Raw genomic sequence first — 11,792 nt, forward strand, 5'->3', positions numbered from 1 at the left:
AGCCTAAATAAGGATGATCCACTAGGTCAAAATGTGACCTAAGAAATCATTTGTGCATGGCAATGTGCTGTTAAGTCAAATGTTTTAGTTGTGAAAATCAAGGATACTAGAGTACTGAATTTATATAAACATTTGAGAAAGAGACCCTATAAAAATTTGTTAAATACGAATTTTTAGTTAAATTTTAAAAATGAAATGAAGCATTCTTAGGTATCAGTTCAAATAAAAATATAAAAATATAATTCTAGACTATTTAGACATGAAATGAGAATACCACACCCAAGAACTGATAGAATGTAGTGAAAGCTATAATCAAAGAAAATGTACAATTTTAAATGTTTTAATTAATAAGTAGAAAAGACTACAGTAAGTAAACTTTCAGCACAAGAAGTAAAAATGTAGCCTTAAAAAGCATAAAAGAGAAATAAGTAAATATAAAGAAAGATTTTAATGAAAAAGAAAAGAGAACTCAGAAGAGGAAATTAAGTAGGATGAATTACTACCCTCGATTCTATAGCTGGTGTCAAGATTGCTGCTGGAATTCACTGCCTTTCTCCTCTACCATTCCTCCTAATATCACCTTGCACCTGTCCAGCACCTCTGCAGGTCTAGGTGTCTACCTGGTGGGATGACTGAGACCCACATGCTTGAGTAACTGGAAACCGTAGTTGTCATGCCCTTCTCGGGCCATGGCTGTGCACTTGCCCATTTACTGTCAAAGTTGGACAAGGTTCTACCACGAGATGCGTTAGCAGATCAGTTGTTTTCCAGAAACATCCTTCCTTAGTCCAGTGTATATCAGCAGCCCTCGTTCTCCTTCATGGTTAGGTAGTTACCCTAGTGATTCAGCAGACCAGTGTCTGCTGGTCTCTTGACACAAGGATTCCGAAGTGACCAGGTGGAATCATAGCTTAGAGTTTAATGTGATTCTTGCTGTGTCAACTGGTGGGAGCTTTCCTTCTCTAAGACCCAGGATCTCTAAATCTACAGAGCTTAGGAATAGGAATCACTAGTTCCCTCACTGTGAGTGATGGTAAGTGGGGCCACTCCCTTTTTTCCTCTGAAACTGTATATCCTGTGTGTGGAGGTTCAGCTCCATATAGCACATATAGTGTGCATTGACCTAGCATGTATATTATGTTCTGGAGTGGGTGCCCCGTCCTCACAGAGAGAGTATCATCTCCGAGTTGGCACCTCGGTTGAAAGGCCATCCCATTGCTTTATCCAGCTTCTGGATGATGCGATATGCAACAGGACTAGTGCGTCCAATAACCATGTGCCCATTGTCGTGCTTCCCTTGCTGTAAAGTGGGTGCCTCGGGCCATTATGATATTTGTCAGGTCTGGTTCAGCAGCTCAAATATTCAGCCCTAAACTAGTGATGCTGGCTGAGGCCTGCGGGTAAGAAAGGCAAACACAAGAATAGAACATGTTTCAAATCCAATCAAGAAGAATCATTCCTAGGATATAGCATAGAGTGCAGCGTAATCATTGGTTGTCTTTTTGAGCAATGGTCCCTGTTCAGAAACTCGGCATTGGTCTCTATCCCTGGTAGGTGAGACATTTGGTGTAAACAGTAGCTCCATCAGTCTTGGTGCCTGGAAGCTGATTCTGTTCGGCCCATGCACAGCCCTCATCCCTGTTACTATGGCCGCTCATTTCCTGCAAACTGCCAGCACTGAGTAGGGGGTTGATGGAGAGGCAGGCTAACATCAGTTGAACAGGTCGTGCTCTTGCCTGTTTACTTAGTCCTTCTATGGTGGATTAGTTAACACTAGAGATAAAGATCTTCACATTTTGTGTCTACTTCTGGAGGTTTGTCTTCATGCTTCTTCCCCAACTCTTCTTGTTTGCGAACTTCCAAGCCCTCTCTTTTGGGCCCCTAAACACAAGTATTGGAGTTTCAGCTTTAGCATCAGTCCTTCCAATGAACACCCAGGACTGATCTCCTTTAGAATGGACTGGTTGGATCTCCTTGCAGTCCAAGGGACTTTCAAGAGTCTTCTCCAACACCACAGTTCAACAGCATCAATTCTTCAGCGCTCAGCTTTCTTCACAGTCCAACTCTCACATCCATACATGACCATGGGAAAAACCATAGCCTTGACTAGACGGACCTTTGTTGGAAAAGTGATGTCTCTGCTTTTGAATATGCTGTCTAGGTTGGTCATAGCTTTCCTTCCAAGGAGTAAGCGTTGTACGACCTTCTTATTGATAGGAGGTTTGAGATGCAGAATTTTGTCCTTTTACTTTTGGAAGTAATGAATCAACATCTCCAGGTTTCTAAAAAATTCATTGATACAAAAAGTCCCTGAATCTTCATAGAATTTATCTCCCATCCTCTGGAAGTGTGTTACTGAGGCCTCCAAACTACTCATTACTTCTTATTCATCCTGCCTGATATAATGGATCAGTGTGACATTCTGCAATAGGTCCAGTAGATTTCAATCTCTGAAGGTTACAGTATGACAGGAGTTGGGGAAGTTAACAGTCCCAGGGAAAGATGGTTAATGTATTCTCTTGCCTGTTCCAAAATGAAGGAGAGCCATTTATGACTTTTCTTTCTGATGGGGATGGAAATAGGGCTTCACTGGATCAGTGGCTGCATGCCATATGTTTAAGGCCATGTTGACCTGCCCTAGAAAAGGTACCACATCTGGCGCAGCGGCTGTAACTGGAGCTACTACTAGGCTGAGTTCGATGTCATCCACTGGCATCCCCTAGGATCAGTCTGGTTTTTAATAAACACACTGGAAAGTGGGTGTTATGGGGACTACCAGCCCTGCACCCTAGATCATGATGACATCTTTAGGGTGCTACTAATTTCTGCTATTCTCCCAGAGATGTGATAGAGTGTTTTATTTATAATTTTTGACTGGGAAGGATAAGTTTCAGAGGCTTCCACTTGACCTTCCCCAGTACAACACCTTTTACCCCTATGGTCAGGAACCTGTGTAAAGATTCTGTCATCTACCAAGTGTGCCCATTCCATTTATACATTTGGAATCCAAGGACATTTTCAAATCCCAGGGATGGATTTGTGGGTCCACTGGCCTACAAGCAAGATGGGCCCAGGACTCCACTTATTACTTGGCCACCATAAGCTCCCACTCTAATGGTAGGGTATTCATTCAAGGATACAGGTTCCTTTGCAGGCCAGAGACCTCTGTATCATCTTTAAGCAAGGGGGTGCTCTATATAAATAGGGAGCAGTGAGTCACCTCTGTAGGTCCAGAGAGGTCAGGGGATCTGGAGTATAAATGTTTTCAAGTATATAGACCACAATGAGTCATCTCAAACCTCACAATTTCACACCTTCCCCAATCAGGGCCACACCCTTGGCAAAGTGCTCTTCAGTTCAGTTCAGTCACTCAGTCATGTCCGACTCTTTGCAGCCCCATGGACTGCAGCATACCAGGCTTCCCCATCCATCACCAACTTCTGGAGCTTGCTCAAGCTCATGTCCATCGAGTCAGTGATGCCATCCAACCTTCTCATCCTGTGTCATCCCCTTCTCCTCATGCCTTCACTCTTTCCCAGCATCACGGTCTTTTCCAGTGAGTCAGTTCTTCGCATCAGGTGGCCAAAGGATTGAAGCTTCAGGTGAAGTGCTCTTACCCAGGCTGAAAATCCAACTTTCTCTGGAGCTTTGTTATTCTTATAATTAAGTCTTGGGCTTGATCCTTAACCTCCTCCTCCCACAAGAGATCAGAAATCAGAGCATCTTTACCTGCTGCCAAGGAGGTCCTCCAATTTTCACTTAGCCTTCAATTAGTGATTAATTACCTCAGTCTTTTCTTGTGTTTCCTCAACACATCAGTGCCACTCAGCAAGCCATTGTCCTTATAATTACTACTTCCTCAGAACCTCTCAAACTTAAGCTACTGCACCTGCCAGTGAATTTTCTTCCAAGGGTATCCTACCCCAGGTTGTCACTGGTATAAAATTTTAGTCTTGCACTGCTGCTGCTGCTGCTAAGTCGCTTCAGTTGTGTCTGACTCGGTGTGACCCTGTAGATGGCAGCCCATCAGGCTCTGCCGTCCCTGGGATTCTCCAGGCAAGAACACTGGAGTGGGCTACAGCAAGCATTAAGTTTTCTACCAGCTTCTAGGATGAGGTCCTCATTGCCAACTGGTTAGCAGGTGATCCAGTTCCAAACTGGACTATTAGTTCAGCCTTCTTTCTTAGATCACTACTAACAACTGTTTTAATAATGGTTCCTAGAGGGGAAAAAAACCTCTGAATTGGAGGCTCCCGTGCAGGAAGCTCATTGGTAAATGCTCTCAGGGCCAGGATCTTAGGGGCAGTGGGGGAAGTGTTAGACTGTGATGAAATTGCCCCAGGAACCACATCCACTTCCATGAGGAGTCCTGGAGCTGAGATGGTTCTTGAGAATTTCCCTGCTTTGAAGCAAGAAATCTGGACCTTGATAATCCCTAACCTACCTATCAGAGGACATGGGCTGTCTGGTTGGGAAGTATAACTTTAGGCAAGGCAGCTGTCTCCTGCTCAGGGTGAGTGAAGAGAGGGACTCAGCTTAAAATTGTCATCCATCAAGACCCAGGAGCTAGGGAAATGTGTGTACAAGCCAAGATAGAGGGTCTAAACTATGGATCATAACAGCCGTTGCTGTCCTGTATAGGAGTGATAAACCTTAAAATAGGATGAGAAAGACAATTTGACTAATACTAACAACCAGAAATAGAAAATGTCTTTATACAAACTTAATAAGAAATGTTGAAGAATTATTTGAAAAAACCCACATTTCTATTGAGAAACAATCTATTAATATATGAAAGTTCTTCATTTCTGAATAAGAAAACTTAAAAGCCAGTTCTTTTCAAATTAACAGAATAGAATATCCAAAAATAGACTCAAGTATATATAATAATTTGTATGTGAAAGGTATAGTACTTAAAATTAGAGGGAAGGAAAGATTATTCAACAAAACCTTTTGAAACATATGGCAAACCACTGGGGGCAAAAATTAAGGTCTTCTACCTCACACCATATAAAAAATTAAGTGCTGTATGAATTCAATATTTAAGTAGATTATAAAAACCTATAAAAACCAGGAGTAAATATGAGTGCTTTACAAAATCATCTTTTGGTGGGGTAGATATTTAAGTCTTAATATGGAAGGTAGATAATATTTAAGAAAAAGATAATTTGCTAAATAAAGACTAGTTCTCCATAAAAATAATGAAAACTTAAAAATAAGTAAAACTAGGGATAAGGTATTTGTAAGGATATGTCTGCGTGCATCCTAAGTCACTTGAGTCGTGTCCGACTCTGTGACAGTAAGGACCATAGCCCACCAGGCTCCTCTGTCCATAGGATTCTCCAGGCAAGAATACTGGAGTGGGTTGCCATGGCTTCCCCCAGGGAATCTTCCTGATTCAGGGATCAAATCTGTGACTCTTACATCTCCTACATTGACAGGAGGGTTCTTTATCACTAGTGCCACCTGAGAAGCCTAAGGATAGGTCTACTAATAGCCTATAAAGAACTTGTATAAATCTTAAGAAAAATACAAGTCCTCTAGTAAGTAAATGTATAAAGGATATGAACAAATACTCACAAAAGCAGAAAAATAAAGTTAATAAGCATATGAAAAATGTGATTATGTACTAGTGATTAAATATATGCAATTGAAAGCAACAAATAATATCATTTATCATCTATAAAATTGGATAAGGATCTTTTTAAATTGTAGTTCTCACTCTTGTTTTGGATGTAGGGTATATACCTGCCCATCCCCAGAAAATAGAAACTTAAAGCATTATTTATTTATTTGGCTGCATTGGGTCTTAGTAGTCATGGAACATGGAATCTTTGTTGTGTGATGTGAGATCTTTTGTTGTAGTGCACAGATTCGTTAGTTGTGGCTCAGTATTTGCTGCACAGGGGCTTAGTTGCTGCACAGCACATGGGATTTTAGTTCCATGGCTGGGGCTTGAACATTTGTTCCCTGCATTTCAAGGTAGATTCATAACCACTGGACCACCAGGGAAGTTCCCGAATTGTCATACATTTACAGAGAATGAAAAGTCCATATAGAAGTTGATCTTGATCTATATTCCCCCAGATTTGATTCATACCCTTTGATGTAGCAGTTCTATTTCTAGGAATGAATCCCCCTCAGAACAATCATTGATAAGCACAAAGCTTGCTCTACAATGATGTTCAATACACAATTGTTTCTAATCCCCATTGTTGGAAACAGCCTATGCCTCTTAATAGGCATTTGTTGATAATACTTTATCTATATCATACTGTATATGCTGTCTAGTCTTTAAAAATGATAGTGCAGAACAATATTCAGTGATGCAGAAAAATGTGTAAGTAGAACATTAAGGGAATTTAGACAGCATTAAAATGGGAGGAACAGTTGATTCCTTTTTTTTTTTTTTTGGCTTATGCATTGGGGCAGGGTAGGAACCTGCAAATGTATATACTCCAAAATGTTAATTATGATTATTCCTAGTTGGCCAGATTTTGAATGCATTCAGTCTTTTTATTTTTGATTTTCCTATTTTCTACAGTGTTCTATGAATCAAGGTTGCAGTTAGTACCTAAAAGTAAATGAAAAAAATAATTCTTTGTTCAGTCCTGATTCTATTCCCATTCATCCTGATACTAGTTTCATGATTTTAGAGGAATGGATTTAAATGAGAAAGAGAAAAGAAATTCATAGAATCCATGTTGGCTTCATAGATCCTTTTCTGATGAGCTCAGGTTTTTAAAGATGTACAGAATTTAAAAGAATAAACTCTGAACCAGGGGTGAGTAAAAGATAATGTCTAGCATAAACAAAAAATAGTGAAAGAGAAAAAATTAAAAGAAAATATTAAAGCAAAAGAAAGTTAAAGCTCAAAGTGTGAACCAGGGCTTTAAAAAATGCTTAGCTTAGGAAAAAGGATTTAAAGCTAAGCACGGAATAAGAAGAAAAGAAACCCTTTTGGCTGGTGCTTGGCAGCACCAAGGTACTGTTGATGAATGATCAGAACAGAGCAAACTCCGTCAGTCCTATTTTACATTCATCTCTTCTGCCAAAAGGAATGGTGCTGAGCTGTAAAAGGATGAACAAATCTCAATAGGAAGGAACTGAGGCCCATATGAATGAACAGATCCGGGGACCTCCACACTCTGGGTGAATTCTAATTTCCTGGCTAGAGCTTACACCCTTCTGTGTTCTTGCACCCAAGAGCACAGATCACTGCCAGTGTTCATGGACCAAGCTGGTGGGGCGCAGGTGATGAGAGAGATTCCCAGATGGGATGTGGGCCAACAGAGTTCCCTGTTTCAGAAAGGAAAGAATGGTGAGTCCCTTACACTTCATCTAGTGGGCAGTATTCTCAAATCATTAAGGGAATGGTTTAGAGGAAGCCCAGAATAGGAAGCAAATGTTCTCTATAAAATAAAGGTGAACTAAGTGGGGGAAAATAGTATAAATCAGAGAACAAACATGATGCATCTCCATCGATACTGTGCAGGTGATGAGGGATGAGATAAGGTCAAGAAATAATAACAGTGTCGCCCACTTACAGCTTGCAGGTGGAGCTGAGAGCTGCGTATCTAGGAGTTGGCATATAAGAAAAATAGAATAAAATGGGGGTTCTTTAGGTAATTGTTTTCAGGAAGAGTGCAGGGGAAGCGACAAGGCTGTGGACTAGTTCTGGCATTTCAGTCAAAGTTGCACAGGGTGGCAACTCAGTGCGCACACCTAAGCTCAAGAAGTGAGTTGGAAGAGTTTGGGAAGCTCACCCATGAAGAGGGTCTCCCTGCCCTGCTGGGTGCTCTGTTAAGTCTGATGATTGTGTGATCTATTTTTTGGAAACTGTTTTAAATGGCTAATAGGAAAATGATGAAGAAAGAACAAACATAATACAAGGAGAAGATGTAGCAACTGTTACAGAAAGGAAAGCTGAAAGCCATTATGAGCTCCCAAGCTTTTAACCTCTTTTCCTTCCTTCTTTCTGTTTTGCATCCCTCCTTCAAGTATTAATTAAGCTACTACTATAAACAAAGTATTGTGCTAAGCATGGAGATCATTCTCTTCTCAAATATTTATTAAGTGCTTAATCTAGGCACTGAGCATTCATCAGTGACTGATTCAGCAGAGTCTCTGTTCTCATGAACATCTAAGGTGGTGGGTGGGGAAGCTGGGGAAGGACAGAGACAGGCAGAGACAACAATACGCACAGAAGTTATAATCCAGGAAGATGTGATGGAAGGTATGAAGAGACCCAATTCGCCAGAGGATGGAGCATGAGAGTGGGTGAGGTGTCGGTGAGGGAGGGCTTGCTGAAAAGGTGACATCTGAGCTGGCAACGGCAGGAGTAAGCCTGAGCTGTGCAGACATCTGGGGGAAAGCCTTCTACAGTTGCTACCTGAACAGTGAAGAGGAGTTTGCCAGTTATTCAAATAAAATGGACCAGGAAATCTTGCAGCGAGAGCAAATAACTTGTGCAGTCTGGAAGGTGGGAAAGAACAAACTCATCCAAGTGACTGAAGGAAGTTTGGTTTGAAATGTGATGTGGGAGCAGCCCAAGATGAGCTTGGACACAAGCAAGGGTCAAAACATAGATAGCCATAACCATTCTCAGAAACTGGACTTTCTTTTAATGACAGTGGAGACTCATTGATGGTTTTAATCAGCAAAGTGACATGACCAAATTTTTATTTTGGAGAATTCCTTCTGGCTGATGCAACAAGATGTGATTACAGTCAGACATGGATGAGAATGGTAGTAGAGACCATTTAGGATGCTGTGTGGTAATTTAAGTAAGAGCCATTGGTGGCCTGAACTAGGCTAGTGAGAGAGAGGCCTGAGAGAAGAGAGCAGAAGAGATGAGCTAGAGATGGGAGGAAATCGGAGGAGAGGAATCAGAATAACCCCCAAATCAAGGATGACACGTGGTAGATGGTGGTATATTCACCAAGGAGGAGCAGCAGGTTTGGGGTAAGAAGAGGAGTTTTGAAGAGCAAGGAGCTGAGTAATGGAGTTTGACCAAGTTCAAAATACATTTGGGCCACTGGGTGACAACCTCAAATAATTTATGAGAATAAAACTCAGATGGGCAATGTAACTGGGCCAGGTATCAAAGTGTTGCAAAGACCAAAGCTGATAAGACCTGGGTTCACATCCCCATTTGCTCATCTATTTTTGTTTTTTTAAGTTTGTTTGTTTTGTTGTTGTTGTTTGTTTGTTTTTTAATTTGGACCATTGCTTCTGTTTCATGTTTTCATTTTTTGGCTCCAGGGCATGTGGGATCTTAGCTCCCTGACCAGGAATCGAACCTGCATCCCCTTCACTGGAATACAAAGCCTTAACCACTGACCACCAGGGAAGTCCTTACTCATCCCTAAATGAGACAGTTGGGTTAGATTTTGAGAGTTGTTAAAATTCTGTGGCAGGGTGAAGAGTAAAGGCTGAGTTTGTAAGAAGAAAACTTTTGAAAGAATTCTGTCTCTATATAAATAATTTCCATTTTTGAAATTGATGGTTTGAGACTAACATCAATTTATTTTTGTGTCAGCAGAAATAGAACCAGGGTGAGGAAGGGCAAGTAAATACTCTGTATGTAAATCACAAGGAAAACAATTGTTAAGTACCAAATGATATGGCCAAGAGAAGGGGGTTGTGAAGGGAAACAAAATAAAACAGGTTGTGAAAAATGTAGGCATGATTTGACCCAGGGATATGGGTATAGAAAAGAAGAAAAAATGAGGGAGACATCAACTTATCAATAAAGATCCTCAGAAGCAGTGAAAACACCTATGGGCTTAACAATAGTAATAAAGGCTATAAAAGAGGCAGAACTAACCAGGAGGGGAAATAAGCTTTAGGGAGGAAGAAGGGGTAGGACCGTGGATGGAGAGGAAGATCATTTGAGGCTATGATAACCGGTAGGTAAGGTTTGCAGAGAGATTCCTGGTTTGCTTGGTGGTATTAAGGCAGCTGGAAACACACATCTCACTTGTGGGCTTTAACGCCTGTGAGCGTCAAAAGCGATGACAGTTGAGAGCACTTAGAGTGGCATAAAATTCTATACACATGTAGGAAATTCTTAAGCTTTTTCAGTTAAAGAAGAAAAATATTCTTTCTGACGAGTATGTTACTTATTCTTCCCCACTGAAAACCACAGAGGAGTAGATCAGACACTTGAAGGTGTGTTTGCTTCTCACACAATCTCCAGAGAAGGAGACGTGTTCATATGCCTTAAGTGGGAGAATTTGGGCAATTTATTCCTGATTATTTAGGACAATGATATTCAGGTTCCTCTGTGTGTCGTAGCTGTTCTACAGGGAACCACTGCATCTGTCAATTCTGCTAAAGTCTCAGTTTGAAGATTGTTTCATTCCTGTGACTTCCTTTGATAAATCAAATAATGTCTTAATACTCTGTAGACATGATCAAATGTAACTTGAAGGGGAATAACACTGGGAGGTAGGTTTGGCAAGGTATCATCCTCTTTTAGGACTTACCCAGCAGACATTGATTCAGGCTGAGTAGATGAGAGAGAGAGATTGAGAGACAGAGATATGATTATATTCACTGGAAAACAAGTACATATTAATGAATGTATTTTTTTTTTTCTGTAAGCTAGCGAATGTGGCTAAGAGTCTTGACTTTTCTCCTTGGCTGAACATGAACTTCTTAAAGTCCACCTGAATGACTCTCAGCTTTGGTTCAAGGCTTCCCAGGTGGTGCTAGTGATAAAGAACCTGCCAGCCCGTGCAGGAGACGTGAGACCCAGGTTCAGTCCCTGGGTTGAGAAGACCCCCTGGAGGAAAGGCATGGCAACCCACTCCAGTATTCTTGCCTGGAGAATTGCATAGACAGAGGAGCCTGGCAGGCTACAGTCCATAGGATCACACAGAGTTGGACGCAACTCAAGTGACTTGGCATGCATGCATGCATGCGTATGCCATCCCCTGGCTCCTAAGCCAGTTTCTCTAAACTGGGTCATGGCTGCTGTGTGGCATTGTTTATGGGAATGAGAAAAGTTTACTTTCTGCCCCCAGGTTTTCCCACATAGTTTCTCTTAGCTTCTTCTTGCTCTCCTGTTGATGTCTTTGATGTCTTTTCACCCGTACTTTTTAACATAAGTGATGTCGGTATAGTACTTGAAGGATTTTCTGAGAAGTGCCACTTCTAGAGGATGTGGTCCCTTTGGGCCTCTGGCTGTGCTTCCAGAAGAGAGCATCCTTGCCCTCTTCTCTCCTTTCCTTTCTTTATTGTCTGCCTTCTTTTCTTCTTTCTTCTTCCCCATGCATAGTTGGATAGTCAGGCCTGGAGCGATCAGAGTTATATCAGTACCTGCCCTGAATTCTTTCCTAATCCAAATCCTTCCCCTACTTGGATCCCCAAGTCAGATGTCTGGACTGTGAGAATTTCTCTGGAGGAGTTGTTGCTCCCTCCAAGGTGGCTAAGCAAAGTAACATTGTACATGTGGCAGGCACATGGCTGCATGCTCTGCCTTTGCCTGGGATTGGATGTTGATTGACAGGGCACCAATAGCAACTTTATTTTATGTACCCAGAGCCCAGCTAAACTGTATGCCTTACCAGGTGGCAAAGGCTGGTCTGAAAGTCTGGAGAAACTGTGAGTGTCTGAGTGAGTTTTGATATTTAATTTTGCTCTGATCCATTTGAGAGGCAGAAAGGGAAGACCGTGGGTGGTACAGAGCCTCTAGGGGTGTAAGTGACACTCTGAAAGCATTCCTTCCTTTCTTGGTTGCTGTTTCTTGATCTAATGGAAACAGAAGGCCACATAGAAAATTCTTA

This window comes from Bubalus kerabau, chromosome 11, assembly GCF_029407905.1.
Source record: "Bubalus kerabau isolate K-KA32 ecotype Philippines breed swamp buffalo chromosome 11, PCC_UOA_SB_1v2, whole genome shotgun sequence".
Classification (NCBI taxonomy): Eukaryota; Metazoa; Chordata; class Mammalia; order Artiodactyla; family Bovidae; genus Bubalus; species Bubalus kerabau.